The sequence below is a fragment of the Panthera tigris genome, chromosome D4, assembly GCF_018350195.1.
Source record: "Panthera tigris isolate Pti1 chromosome D4, P.tigris_Pti1_mat1.1, whole genome shotgun sequence".
In the NCBI taxonomy this organism is placed as follows: domain Eukaryota; kingdom Metazoa; phylum Chordata; class Mammalia; order Carnivora; family Felidae; genus Panthera; species Panthera tigris.
The window spans coordinates 7,380,652-7,393,803 of NC_056672.1; the positions used below are offsets into that span (position 1 = coordinate 7,380,652).

Sequence of the window (13,152 nt, forward strand, 5' to 3'; positions counted from 1 at the left end):
TTTGGGATCTGGTGGGGGTTTAGGCAGGAAACCAGCAGTAAGGAGAAGTGCAGTGTTTTCCAGAAGAGGGCGAGGGCCCTGGGCCTCTGCAGAAGGGTGGCAGTGGCACAGATGGTCTGCGTGACAGCTCCACCTGATGCGTGTTTCCGAAAGAAGTGCCATGGCCCAGGTGGGGTGGGAATGGGAAGTACGAATCCTGAAGTCCCCCGGAGCCCAGACAGGGCCACGCTCACTGACGCAGGGCACACGAGACCAGACAAAGAGCAGCGTCCTTGGACGTCACACCCCTCATGCCAAGGACATGACACATAAGGGGAGGTGCCATTTTGTCTGACTAAGAAGAAATTCTCTTCTTTGTGGTCACAGGGAAGTGTGGATTTTTCCCTCTTCAATACGTTATTAGTGAAGACACATGAGAGTTTCATGTTTTACGTTTTTAATATTTTTATGTTTCGGCAGTATTCTTCCTCAGTAATTCCCCAATAATTTTGAAATAGTAATCTGTTTTCCTCTCCCCTTTAGTCATATATTGTTTGAATTCTTAAAGCTATATATGTCAGCATGTAGTTGTGTATTATCTTTAACGTAAAAACACATACACATATGCATGTAATTTGTTGTCTCTCAGAACTCTTATGAAGGGAAAAATATTATTCTCTATACAAGATTAGACTTTTCAGACATCTTTACTTTTAATTTTTGACATGTATTTATGATGCTGAGCTGTTTCATAGGTGACATCTGTCCCCGTGGTATAATGGAGTGATGCATCCCCAATAACTTGAGCTTCAGCAGCCACACTGCAGCGTGACAGACATGAATACTTGGGTTAAGAAACCTGAAAAACTAGCCCAGATCAAAATCTCTGGGAGCAGCCCATAAAAATAAAAGTAGCAAACACTTACATTTTGTTTAAAGGAAGTTGTGGGGGATAGCCTTAACATCAGGTTTTTTTTTTCCTCTTAACATGGACATATGGATATGGATGTTTTTGTCAGAATTAAGTCATTAGTAAACTCCTTCTGAAGACTGGTCTATTTCATTTTCTTAGGAATGAAGATGGGCCTTACAGGGTGAGGCCCTTTGAATTGGCAGGCTCTGTAGGATTGGGCTATAAAGTATTTGGGCTTTTTGAAATGGAATACTGTATGTCTCTTTTGGCTATGGCCTTAAAGATGTATGACTTTATTGTGAAATTTCATTGGGATTTTTTTTTTTTTTACATCGTAGTAAAAGGCAGTGCAGTTTTCAAGGAGCATGATACTAGATTGTGAGATCCTTGAGGGAAAGAAGAAGCCTTATTTATCTCTTTTCTCCCTGTTTTGGAAACAAACCCTATATATAGTTGGTACTCAGCAAATATTTACTGTGGTGAATTCAATCTAAAATTGTTTCACCCATCCCCCCCACCCACCTCCCCTCTGGTAACCACCAGTTTGTTCTCTATATTTAAGAGTCTATTTTTTGTTCGTCTCTATTTTTCTTTGTTCATTTGCTTTGTTTCTTAAATTCCATGTATAAGTGAAATCATATGGTATTTGTTTCTTTCTGACTGGCTTACTTCACTTAGAAGCAAGTCCATTGATGGACACCTGGGTTGCTTCCATATCTTGGCTATTGTAAATAATGCTTCAATAAACATAGAGGACCATAGATCTTCCCAAATTAGTGTTTTCATATTCTTTTGGTAAATAACTAGTAGTATAATTATGGATCATATGGTAGTTCTATTTTTAATTTTTTTGAAGAACCCTCACACTGTTCACCAGTTTCATTCCCATCAACAGTGTGCAAGGGTTCCTTTCTCTGCACATCTTCACCAACAGTTCTTGTTTCTTGTGTGTGTGTGTGTGTGTGTGTGTGTGTGTGTGTGTGTGTGTAATTTTAGCTATTCTGACTGGTGTCAGGTGGTATTTCATCATGGCCTTGAATTTCCCTGATGATGAGTGATGTTGAGCATGTTTTCATGTATCTGTTGGCCATCTGGATGTCTTCTTTGGGGAAATGTCTGTTCTTGTCCTTTGCCTATTTTTTAATTGGATTTTTGGGGTTTTTTTTGGTAATTGAGTTGTGTAATTTCTTTAGAGTTTTTTATATGAATTCCTTATCAGATATATCATTTGCAAATATCTTTCCCACTCAGTAGGTTGTCTTTTTGTTTTGTTGTTTGTTTCCTTTGCCATGTGTCCTATGAACTTTTAATATCCCTTCAAATTTGGTATAACAGACAGACGCCATATTGAATCACTTCAGGACACGCTTAGGTCAGGAAAAGTAAGGGAGAATTACGCTTCTCTTCTGGTGACCTTACTTGTTTCTCACTTCAGTGAGTATGAATTGAGAACATTTCCTTTTCTTACCTTTCTCTTCCCTTTATTTAACTAACCGAGTCACCAACAATTTATTTAGCATATGTTTTATATGATTGATTGGGCTAAGCTGCGGGACTACAGAGGTAAATAAAATCTAATACTCGCTTCCCAAAGAAGACAGGTCAATAAAGTCATTGTTCTAAGTGACCTGAGAAGGAGTTATCTGTATGCCACTAACCTCTTTTATTATCTTCTCTTTCCCATATTCATTTGTCTTTCTCCCTTTGAGAGGTAGAATGCTCCTAGGACACGTGGGGAGAGAGGACAAAGCCAGATCCACAAGGCTGTGCTCAGACGTGGTCTAGCTAGTAGGCTGTGTTTTGTGCAGCATCAACTAGTAGAGTTGACTAGTGAGCAAATGAGTTGCGGAGTCTTTGTGCAAGTGACCTGAAGTTCATTGGGTTGATTATATAGCTGTCACTGACCACGATACAGGATGGACAGTGGTAAAAAGGGATAAGCAGAGCTGGATCAATCTCTGGGTGTGTTCAGGGGCCAGAGAGAACGATTACGTGCGGTGGGGGAGAGGGAGGAAGAAAGGGGAGGAAATGGTGAGGCTTGGGCTGCCTGACGGGCTGGGGCGCTGGTAATCTGTTGTCTCACGTAGGCACACGGATACCGAGTATTTCTGTGTTTGGCGTTCGGTACACATTCATCTCACTTAGATGAATCCTGTGTTGTTGTATTTTTTTTTCCTTAAATTTCCTATTGTTTTCTAACTTTTCCATGTCACCCTCGTGCAGGAGCCATGCTGATCTTCTGCGTATCGTTCCAGTGTTAGTGGATGTGCTGTCGAAGCGAGCACTGCTTTCTGACTTCTAATGTGATTGTCGATATGACTGTCCCTTCGCTTTTGTGAGGATGGAGTATACATCCTGTGTGTTTTGTTCTTTTTCACGGCAGGCGGCTTTCAGACTGCTTCCCAGGCACTAAAGGATTTAGTTGGAGTATTTTCCCCAGGGGAGTTAGGTTTCGATCTATCTGGGAATTACTGATTGTTGTCCTATTTTGTTTATAAGGATATCATCTCAGAGCCCATTTTCCTTTTTCCCTCTTTCATCTCAGAACTTTCTCTCATCTCCCGAGCAGTGGTTCTGGACGGTTGTGGCTGTGTGTGTATTCAAGGCTCTCACGTAAAAGGATAATACTTGTTTTGCTAGCGTAAGTGGAGAAGGAATAATATATATCAATCCATGACCTAAATAAGGAATGACAAAATATGATACGTTTCTATAGCTATTCTAGCTCTATATTCAGTGTGACCATAGTAAACCTAATATTTATTGCTGTTACCTATTAGCAGTATTTTAGCCTTTTTTTTTTCCTTGCCGTGGCTTAACACGGATTATTAGCTACAAACTAATATCATTATTGCTTTTCTTTCAAATTTGCAACTATGCCGTATTTCTTTTAAAATTTTTTATGTTTATTTTTTGAGAGAGAGAGAGAGAGAGAGAGACAGCCCACGAGTGGAGGAGGGGGCAGAGAGAGAGGGAGACAGAATCTGAAGCAGGCTCTAGGCTCTGAGCTGTCAGCACAGAGCCCAACGTGGGGCTCAAACTCACGAGCTGTGAGATCATAGCCTGAGCCAAAGTCGAATGCTCAACGAACCCCAGGTGCCCCATGTGCCCCGAGCTACCCAGGTGCCCCAAACTTCGCTGTGTTTTCAACTCAACAGTTGCAAGTTGATGGCCAAGTGTGTGCAGAGCATTACACTAGGAGCTGGTAGAGGCCATGGAGGGGAGGAGTGGAGGGTCTCTGCCTTCCAGGGGCTCATGATCCAGGAGAGAGGACGTGTCCATAAATCATTCTGTTATCAGGCAGCACAGAACTCAGCAACTGAACAATATCACGGCTCTGTGGGCATGGGTGGGCAAATAGAAAATCTACACAGAAGTTACCCCACGTTCGTGAATTTCTTTGGTTAGTGGAGTTGTTCCACGGTGCCTGAAAGCCTCCTTGTGCACAGTGCTGGGCACATACTATAACACCTCCTCTGAGTGTGTTGGAAAATAGTACACATGTGGTAAAAAGTCCAAAACTCATTAAAAGGGTATGCAGTGGAAAGTAAGTCTGTCTCTTAACACATTCCGTCATTTTTTTTCTCTCTAGAGACACCCACTTTTCACAATTTCCTGTGTGTGATTAATTGCTGAAGATGTGTTGCTGATAGATTCTTTCGAAATTTCATTGACTTCAACCCAGTGTATTAAACATTGTCAAATGTGCCAGGTGCTGTGTTAAGTACTGGGAACACCAAGACTAGGATTCTGATCTGTGAGAGTTCACGGTCTGGTACACATGAAGATATAACTTAGTCTATAACATGTTCTGTGGTGTAATGGAGATATGGGCTAAGTGTTCTGATAACCCAGGGACGGGACAAATGACTCCCCACTCTTGGGTGGGGCTGGGGCCGCTTCACAGAGACCATGAAACTCGGGGATGTGGGGACGGGGGGGTAGGTAAGTAAATCTTTGGCCCAAAGAACCATATGCTCAAAGAAAGAGAAGGCTTGAAATCTATGTTGAGTGTGTCAGTAGGGGTAGGGTGTAGGATATGTGCAGTGGCAGATAACATCGGGAGGTTGAGGCCAAATTATCAAGAACACCGAATTTCTCATCCTGCAAAATTTGGACATCAATCATCCCCTGTAAGGGTGAAGGGAAGAGGTTGAAGGAGTTGGGAGGGAGGTGAGGCGTATCTGTCTTCAGAAGGATGTTCCACTTCTTGATGTGTGGAACGACAGGGGAGGATGTACAGGTGCGGGGATCAGTTAGGTTATAACCCTGGCTGTCACTTGGACAGGATGAAATGAGAAGGTGGCAGTGGGAATGACGAGGAAACGCACCTGAGAGATCCCACAGAGGGACACATGACACATTCTGATGATGACAGGAAGGGATCAGGCACGCTCCTGTTTCAGGATTCGTGCACCTGCTAAGAGGAAGTCAGAGACGAGTGAGCTAGACACAGTCTTTGTGCTGAAGGAGCCTGCCGTCTAGTGAGAAACCACACTCTCATGGTGCAGAAGTAAGAGACGAGAAGCAAAGGCCACCATGAGAAGACATCAAGACTTGAGCGGTGGACGTATAAAAAGCCATCAGCGATAGAGGAAAAGTGATCGATCATACAGGCGGATGGGACACGGTCTAGAATAGGGCCGCGGCGGGAGTCTGAGCAGGGAGAAAGTGCCTCTTAGTGTCTGACCACTGCTGCGAGAAGTCTAGTGGAGACGCAGAGAGAGCGGCCGAGTTGACATCCATAACGTTGTTTTAAGTTTGTTTATTTATTTAGAGACAGAGTGCAAGCGGGGAAGGGGCAGAGAGAGAGGGCAGAGAGAGAGAATCCCAGGCAGGCTCCCCACTGTCGGCTCAGAGCCTGACGCAGGGCTCGAACTCATGAACTGTGAGATCATGACTTGAGCAGAAACCGACAGGTGGATGCTTAACCGGCTGAACCCCGCAGGCGCCCGAAGGACGCGGTGACTTGTAGGGGCACACATGACCGGTGTGGCGGGGAAAGAAAGGTCCGAGTGGGAGGCCTTGCAGGGAGCGGGGGTGGGGGGTGTGTGGAGGGGTGGGGGTGGGGGTGAAGCGCCTGGCTCCATTGGCCTTGACTCGGGCAGCCCGGGCAGAGGATGGGGGGGGGGAGAGGGAGGGGGAGGGCTCTCCTGCCCCTGCCGTCTCCTCAGTCGAGGAAGCCGGTGATGGAGGCAGGGAGAGGGAGAAGGTTCTTCAGAGCCCCCCACCCCGGGGCATCCGTGCCTGGCCCCGAACCCGGGCCGTGCCTGCCCGCTGCCTTCACAGGCGAGCCGTTTTGTTTGCTCCGTTGGCTGTGGAGCGTCTAATTCTGTGCCTAAACCCACATGAGATCATTTTCTCTGGGCTTTTTGATTCCCCCGGGAAAGTTGTGCCTCCCTTTGCCCGTAAAGCTCGCTGAGTCACCTGTTGTCCCCCACGGGACCGGCCGTGTCCGCGCCGTCCTGACCCGCACGGACCGCGCCGCGGGGAAGAGACGAGGCCGGGCCGCCGAGAAGGTTCCGGCCGGTGCGGGGAGCCGGGCGGCTGACGGCCGCGGTCCCCACAGGGCCTTCTGGACACAGCAGCCGCCTCCCCCCGGGGGGAAGCCAGGGGGTCCCTTGGGTCACCAGAGCCCCGGGCTGCAGGAGCGGTTGGAGTGAGTGGCGCGCTTCTGTTGTTCGTAACTTTCTGTAATGTGTGATAACAAGGAGCAGTGTATGGTAACAAAGAACACTCTGTTAGCACGAGTTATTTTAACCACCGGCTTTCGGCTGCTCAGCCTTTTTTCCCCTTCTTCCTCACAGCTCCGTTTCTGGCTCCACGTCTCTGTCACCCACCTCCACCCCCTCCCCAGCTGCTTCCTCCCCGGCTCCTTGTGGGAAGTCCTTCCCCGTGGCTGTGTCTCCTCCACCGCGGAGAACCTCCTGGAGGCTTTTGGCTTTCGCAGCATTAGCAGTCGGCCACTGTCTTTCCCTCTCCGCGCGCAGACCTTTCTCGCGAGGGGTTCTTCACGTTTAGAGAGCCCCCAAGATGGTGGGTCACGTGTGTGTGTGTGTGTGTGTGTGTGTGTGTGTGAGAGAGAGAGAGAGAGAGAGAGAGAGAGAGAGAGAGGTGACAGGTGGTAGATCACAGGTTTTGAGGGGTTCAGAGTTGTCTCTCTTCCCAGAGGGACTCCTTGCTGAGTTTTCAAGGCTACTAAGCCCCAAACACAGAGTAACCTTTATTAAACTGGGCCTGGAAAAGTTTTGTTTTGTTCTTAAAAACCTGACCTTGGACTTTGAGTGGTAACTGGGCCCCGAGTGACTTTGACCCCGCGGAGAGAGGTGGGAGATCAGATGTGACCATGGTGCAAATGGCTGTGAACCCAGAGGGGTCAAACAGAGGCGCTCTCTTCCTCTAGAGGTAATTTCTGTGTGCATCCTCCTGTATTCAGGCGCGAGATAGCAGGTGAGACCAGAAATTGTCGACGTAGGCAAAGGATATCTGAGACAAGGGTCTCCAGTAAGCTTTACTAATCGTCTTGCATCAATTTCAAGGCTGAGAGTGATTTTATAGCTCTCCTTATACTTTGTGCAGTGGAGTTTTGTTTGTTTGGCTAGGTTTCTAAAACACACTGCATTTTTTTTTCCCCTCAAATCCCTTTACTCTAAAAACTTGTACGTGTCTTCAATGGTATAAATCATCCCAAGAAAGAATATGTTAGCAGTCTAGAGATTTCACTGGAAAAAATCCCTGTGGCTTGGCTGTGTGCCCTTTGAAAAGTCAATTAACATCTCCATTGCTCATTTTCTTTACCTGTAAATGGAGGGGGCCCTGAGCAACCCTAATGTCTTCTCCATTTCAAACATTGATTAGTAATTGGACAGATTCAGAGCTGGAAACTGGATTTCACTTAGTATTTCAATTCCACGGGTCTGGTAGCAGGTACCAAGAGGGCTGAGGGAAGGGATGATAGACTGATAGGCTCGGTTGGAAAGAGTGTGGTATTGATTAGTGATGTCTGCCTTAAATGCAGCAATTAGGGGTGGTGGCCTGTGTGTGTGTGTGTGTGTGTGTGTGTGTGTGTGTGTGTGTGTTTTACCATTCCTTCTCTAGCCCTACTAAGAAAGTCCATAAGGCAGTTGTGTTTTCATTTAGCATGCACCCCCCCCCACCACCACACATACACCCCTGTCATCTGTACCAAATTGTTGATGAAAACCCTCAGCATGTGCTCTATTCCTTTTCTGGATTATTTAGCTTCAGTTAAATCAGATTTCTGTTTCCTGCTTCATATGTCTTAAAACCAAAGGGAATAGAGAAAAGGGTGTGTGAACTGCTCATTTGAAACACATCACTACTTCAAACCAAAACCTTGGTCACTTGCAGAAGACCGGATACAAAATTATAGCTAGTTACCCATCTAATCTGATATAGCATTGAGCCCTAAAATGTGACTTTTTTATGATCATGGCCCTAGGATCAAAAAGGTATGGAGAATTACATATGGGAAGTTATATAAACTCTGTCTTAAGCCTGTTTCACAGGCGACTACTAACGTTTTTTATAATTGCTCTAGGATGTTTGACAAAATTATGTTTTCAAAATATACCCAGGTGAAGAATGGAGAGCTAAAAAAAAAAAAACAACAACAACAACAAAAAAACCCCAGTGGTTTTAGAATGCTAGATGGGGACGGGTGATGTAAATCAGATTTCAAGGTTCATCTTGACCCGCTGTCTCTCGGGACACTGATCAAAGTTTGGTGAATCCTTCTGATGCGGAGTTATTCATTAGAGTTCTCAGCACATAATTATGGACTGTCAGAAGATTTCGGTTTTGTGTAATAAATGAGTAGCATGCCTGCGGCTTGCTGAGGTGTTTGGCTTAATAAGCTCATAAGATGGGTTGTTTTTCTTCTCCCTCAAGACCTGAGCAGACTGGCTTATGTCTTGTCCACCCAACTCAAACGAAGGTGAGCAGACCAGGATTTAGATTTCTTTAAAAGTTTGTTCCTAAGAGGAAGACACACAGCTTATTTCATGCCCTTTTCCTTTGTTCTTTCTTCTTTTGAATTGGAGGCATAACAGATTTTGTTTTCATGCCTAAATCTTGGTAAGGATGTAGAAGTTTTCTCCTACCACGCGTGGTTATATACAGTAAGATGTTAGTAAATCGGTGCTGATAAGCCGTGCCACATTTAAATTGCTGCCTGCATGATACTCTTACCCGGGGATGCAATTATTTCCCTTGGTTTTGACAAGATGTCAGCTGTGATATGCACAGAGCAGAAACATATCCTAAGACACTATGGTGCGTTAAAGATCTTTCCAGAGGAAAACTCAAGTACGTGTCTGGGGCTCCCACTCTGACTCCATCCTCTGCCATTGTATGTTTGTTTATATTTAGATTATTAGCTGATTATGAAGGGGCATTTAAGAAGCATGAACCATTCTATTTAGTGATCATAATTAGCAGGGGTTTCTAGGAATATTGTACCTTCATTTTCAGTATAAAGAGAGAGAGAGTAATTCGTCATTAGTCATTCTGCCGGTAATGGTGGCAGAGGCACTTTTTTACAATAGCTTCAAGAGGGAAATACAGGTGGCTAATTGCCACAGGATTGTATTGCACACCTACTGGGTGTGCTCACTGTTGAGAATACAGAGGTGCGTTAGATACAGAGCCAGCCAGTGAAAAGTTTGCAGTCTAGTTGGGGAAGTATATTAGGATAAGCTAGTTGCTATGAGAGACCCCCAAATCTCAACGGGCTCACTTTTGAGTTTCCAATGAAAGTTTATTTCCATCTAGTTGGGCGCTTTTCGTACACTCATCCAGGGACCCATGCTCTACCCGCCTTGGCTCCTTTACCCTGGAAGCCTACAGTGCTCTCCCCGTTTAGCCAGATGAGGAGCGAAGGAAAAGAGGATTACATATGGGAGGTCTGAAAACAGTCCCTACTGTTCCTACTTCATCGGCTACAAAGGAGGCGCATGGCCAAATGCAGGTGCAAGGGAGGCCAGGGAATGTAGTCTGATACGGTGCAAGCCGACAGCCTCTGTCCCCAGAGGTGTACTTGCTTATAGCAGGAACGTGCCACAGAGTAGAAAGAGTTGAATGTGGTTAGGGCAGAAGGGACAAAGCCCTGCCTGGAGAAGCCTGGGAGAGAGGAACTGGATGCCTTAGAATATTTTGAGAAGAAATCAAGCAGGTCACGTTTATACCAGTTGAGTCTGGCAGTCATGTTCCCGCATAGTGTGGAGATCCTTGGTGCTGTGTTGGGATTTGAGCGTTTGGACTTGGATTGAACATGAAGCTCATTGTGTAACCCAGGCGCAGCTACGGGAACCGTGGTGGCCTCGGTCACTCTGTCTTGGAGCAGACTCTGGCGTCATGACCGAGAGCCAGCCTGCCAAGGCTGGAAAAATGCTCCATAGAGCCTGGCTGTGGGAATCTGGTTGGTTTGTGGACCTGCGTGTGTACAGGGGCCGTGAATGGCAAAGAAGATCCAACAGAAGGCCTGGCGTTGGGTGTCACTGCTGACCAGCCTTGTGCCACTGGCCTCCCCACTTGATCTTTCTCAGCCTTGACATCCATAATACATCCTCGATGCCTTTAGATTGCTTCTGTTGGTGACTCAGTGGGATTTCAGGTTTCAGCTGACTATAAGATGCGTCTTATTTAGGGCTAAGATTAGAGTCAGAAATCTAAGGGGATGCCAGAAGCCCATTCATCCAAATAAAGAATATTTTACTGTAATATTTGAAGTAATCAATATTAATACCAAGAAATCCATGTTGGACAAAATATCAAAATTTAAAATAGCACAGAATCAGTATTCCTGATTTTTCCTTTTTTTTTTTTCAAATGTTTATTTATTTTTGACAGACAGAGAGAGATAGAGCATGAGTAGGGGAGGTGCAGAGAGAGGGGGAGACACAAAATCTGAAGCAGGCTCCAGGCTCTGAGCTGTCAGCACAGAGCCCGACGTGGGGCTCGAACTCACAAACCATGAGGTCATGACCTGAGCCAAAGTCAGATGCTCAACCACCTGAGCCACCCAGGTGCCCCCTGATTTTTCCTTTTGCCCCAGCTCCAGTATGGATCAGCACAACCTGTTCATGATATTGTCGTTACCTAAAATTTTGATATTTTGTTTATAGTGGGCTCTTTTGTATTGATGTTGATTATCGAAGGTATTGTGCCAAAATGTTACTTATTTTGATTACTGTTTTTCGAGGCCCCTTAAATTGTATATTTGAGATGAATGCCTCACAGCTTATCCTAGACTGAGCCTTGGTTTACTTTCTTCTGTATCCCCAGTGCCTAACACAATGCTTGGGAGATGCTCAAGAATGCAAGAATATTGGAAAAATAAATGGGTAAACTAACAGGTGAGGCATCTTGGAATTGGAAGAAAGGAGGGTTTGGGACTCATAGCACGCAGTCACTGGCTGAATCGCAAAGCCAGGTTGCGGAGTGGCCCAGCGAGCCCAGAGTCACTGGGTCTCACCAGCTGACAGATTCCCGCGCACTTTTACAACAGTATTTTCCAGATGGATCCTTGTTTGTAGTCTTAAACGATCGTGCATATCTTTCATCTTTTAGGACAGTACTCATAGTATCTCCTCTTTTATCAACAGATATCTGTCAAATACCTACCTTTCTCTTTTTTTCTTCTCTTTTCTTCTTTCCTTTTTAGTATTTTTTTTTTTTGCATGTGTGTTGGGGGGCAATGTTTATATTTGCTTATCAGTAGCTACGGTTTATTGAATTTCTCTTGTGTGTTGGATTTTTTTTTTCATGATCGCAGAAACCTTTTGAGGTAGTGGGTTGGATTTTTTTGTTTGGTTTTTGTTTTTGTTTTATGTGTGTATCAGAGGAGGAACCTCTTCTGACCCTGGTTCAGAGTGGTCGAGCTAGGATTTCAGTCTTGGCTTCTACGGGTTTCTCCAGAGCCCAGGCTCTTCCCGGCACTGAGGACAGGCTTGGGGATGAAGGTATTTTCCAGGTTGTGACCTGAACTGTGTCCCCAAAGCAGAGGAACAGAGGAACTTTCCTGGAGAGGGAAACCCCATCAGTGGAACAAGGCCCTCCAGGCGTGCAGACAGTTCTGGATCGGGTGGCCTCCCTTTCTCGCTGGCTTCGCTCTGCTTTGCGTGTGCTGCAGGAGTTTGCGAAAGCAGCCTGCCAACAGAGCAAGCACAGGGTAGGCATCGAGGCCATCTACTTCCTAGTCAGGCTTTGACCAGGATTTTAAACAAGTCAAGTTCTCTGGACTTTCATCTTTTCTTCTGTGAAGAGGGAATAATTCTGACACTTCTCACTTACCCCCTTTGTTGTCAGTAGTTGAGAAGGCACAAAGAAAAAAGTATCTCCACGTCATAAATATCACCTATGCAAAATATTTGGGATTTGCTTCAAAAGCAATATGACCCCATTTTCGGGGGATCAAAGAAGATAAAGACATAAGTGGAAAACCTAGCTATCGTGGAAGATGGATACAGGAAAACCACCTCTAATGTGAAATATCTTGTTTGCATTAAACTCTTTCGTGTTTGAAGAGTTTGAGTATCACCAAGACCTGGTTCAATTTAACAATTGAAAAAGAAAAGCTACATGTTCAGCGAATAGCCTGGACATTTTTTTTTTTTTTTTTTTTTTTAAGAAAAGGAAGCTTAATGGATTTGGGGGGTGGGAAGGAGGCATTTCCAACTTGAGATTTCTCTTACTCAGGACTGTCAAGGCTCTCTCTGAGCTCTGAAGTAGCTAAACACACTTTTAGTGGCTTCACTGAAAGAAAGAGGAGCCAAGAACTCTCATGCCAAACTTCAAGCTGGAGCAGATTTTTAAAATCATGTTAGAAACCCCTGAAAGAAGGACAGTTGTAATGAAAGACGCTGACGTATTCTTAACGGTAGGGATGGCAGTGACACGGTGATTCCTCTGGGTTTCCTTTTGTGGTCCGAAGATGGGGCTGTGGATGGGACAGTTATGTGCGTGGCTGAGATCTTGTGTTTTGCTTGAGCTATTACTGGGGCCACGCAGATGTCCAGAGAGCCCTGGGACCGTGCAAGAAGAATTACCTAGTTATAGAATCATAAGATTTGGAAGAGAGCTCAAGTTGTATAGATGAGTGGTTGCCAGACAGGGTTCCACTGAACCCAAGAGTTTCACAGAAGGATGTGGGCGGGGAAGGTGGGGGCAGGGCTCTGGAGAAGCTGCAGGTCGGGGGTGGGGCCAGGCAGGTAAGGGTAGGATGCTGAAGGCTCACAATT

The 13,152-nt window shown here is 45.4% G+C and overlaps 1 protein-coding gene and 1 non-coding gene across 7 annotated transcripts in view; one reads left to right on the forward strand and one right to left on the reverse strand.

The window, feature by feature from the left end:
• The window catches only part of GLIS3 (GLIS family zinc finger 3), a 544,141-nt gene that overhangs the window by 279,257 nt on the left and 251,732 nt on the right, over positions 1-13,152 (forward strand). The window lies entirely within an intron of this gene.
• On the reverse strand, positions 3,071-3,177 carry LOC122233304. Its single transcript, XR_006210866.1, has one exon. It is a non-coding gene; the product is annotated as a U6 spliceosomal RNA (small nuclear RNA).